Genomic DNA, 1,983 nt, shown 5'->3' with positions numbered 1-1,983 from the left:
TTGAATACCTATAACTCTCAGATAAAAAAGAAAATTAGAGAAACCCAGGAGAGCGTCTGGAGACAGGACATGATGCTGAAATCAAGCCTAGAAGTTTACCGGCAAGGCAAGAACAGCCTCGGTATCCAAACATTCCTCTACGGAAACCGGAGAGGGGACACTCTCCTGGCCTTGGCCAGAGCGGGAATATCACCAACGAAAAGCCGAGGTAGGTCTATTGACCCACAGCAGGAGGACACCTGCCCCAGATGCGGAACATTTGAAGAGACCCTAAAACATGTGATCTTCGAATGCTACGACGCATACTACGCGGACGAAGATTTCCTCTCAAGATTAGGCCTCCAAGAGGAAATACAGGACCCTTCGATCGTGACAAATACCAAACGAATCCTAGAAAAATGGGAGAAGGAGACCAAAGATCTGCTTAATAGCGCCTGACATGAAAGGCTGATGCGCCATCTTGTAATATACATAGAAGACCCATCTAGATCAATAAATTACCATTACCATTACCATCAATTGTCTCGAAGAGAGGAAAGATGATATTCGCGCGCTGCGCGGTGGAAGAAAGTCGCGACAGGATCATAAAGTACCAGGCTGATTGCGGAGCATCCTGCAATGTGATTCCGAGGGCATTGGTGCCGCTAGCGCGGATCAACACGTCCGAGAAACCTAGGCTGCGAGTATACAACAACAAATCGATACAATCGATCGGCAAAACAACACTCGCCCTCAGTCTTATCAAGACCAGCAAAAAACACAACATTGAATCCGTAGTGGTGGAGGAAGACCTACGGCCGATAATTGGACGATTCGCGGCGGAGGAAATGGAACTCATCACAGTCAACTATGAGAGGGTCGACGCAGTACAAAACGAGACAGAGCTTGAAAAGTCTTGGAAGCAGCAAGCGGTTGAAAAACTAGCTGCTCAATTCCCCACGGTGTTCGACGGACGCCTTGGAGAGTTTCCCGGCGAAATCGCGCTCACGCTCAAGCCGGAGACGGTACCATCCTGCGACGTGTCTTGCAGCGTACCCTCACACCTGCGGGTGCAACTCAAAAAGAAGCTGGAAGAACTGGCGCAACGAGGCGTCATTGAAAAAGTACACATGCCGACGCAGTGGGTGAACCGGCTATCCTTGCAGATCAAGAAGACGGGAGACTTGCGAATTTGCCTGGATCCGAGGCAGCTGAATCAGGGGTTGATAAGAGAGGTCTATCATACACCAGCTTTCGACGAGATACTTCCCCAGCTGAGCAGGGTCGGACTGTTCTCAAAGTTCGACCTTGCGAACGGATTCTGGCACTGCAAACTCAACGAGGCAAGCAGAGACTTGACCACCTTCCAGACGCCATTCGGTCGGTTTCGGTTCCTGAGGATGCTGTTCGGGTTGAACGTCGCTTCTGAGATCTTCTACAAGAACCTGGTTTATTGTTGGAGGGGCTGGACGGAACCTATGCCCTGGCTCATGACGTTCTGGTGGTGGGCAAAGGGGACACACAGGAGGAGGCGCGCAGGGATCACGACAGAAACCTACGACGTTTTCTACAAAGGTGTCGATAGAGAGGAATTAAACTCAACAAAGCGAAGACAACCCTGATTGCAACTAATACCAAATTTTTCGGATTCGTGCCGACACAGCAGGGGCTGCAGATGGATCCGGGTAAAAAGGAATCGATTGCCAAAATGACTCCGCCGAAAGACGTAATCGGCCTCAAGAGCTTCCTGGGCATGTTGGCCCATATATCGCGATTCTTGCCAGACTTGGCTCAACACTTGAGTCCCTTGAGAGAACTATGCAGAGCTGGGCAGGCGTGGAAGCGGGGACCGTAACAGGAGAGAGCCTTCAGGACAGCAACGGCAATGGTTAGCCGCAGCCCAGTGCTGGCTTTTCTTTACCCCGGCAAGCTGATAGAAATCGAATGCGACGCAAGCAAGGACGGTGTGGGAGCGGCACTGATCCAGGACACCCGGGCAGCATA

This window comes from Galendromus occidentalis, unplaced genomic scaffold, assembly GCF_000255335.2.
Source record: "Galendromus occidentalis unplaced genomic scaffold, Mocc_1.1 scf7180000075835, whole genome shotgun sequence".
Taxonomy (NCBI): Eukaryota; Metazoa; Arthropoda; class Arachnida; order Mesostigmata; family Phytoseiidae; genus Galendromus; species Galendromus occidentalis.
The sequence above is the reverse complement of the archived record's forward strand: the minus strand, read 5'-3'. Positions refer to the sequence as shown.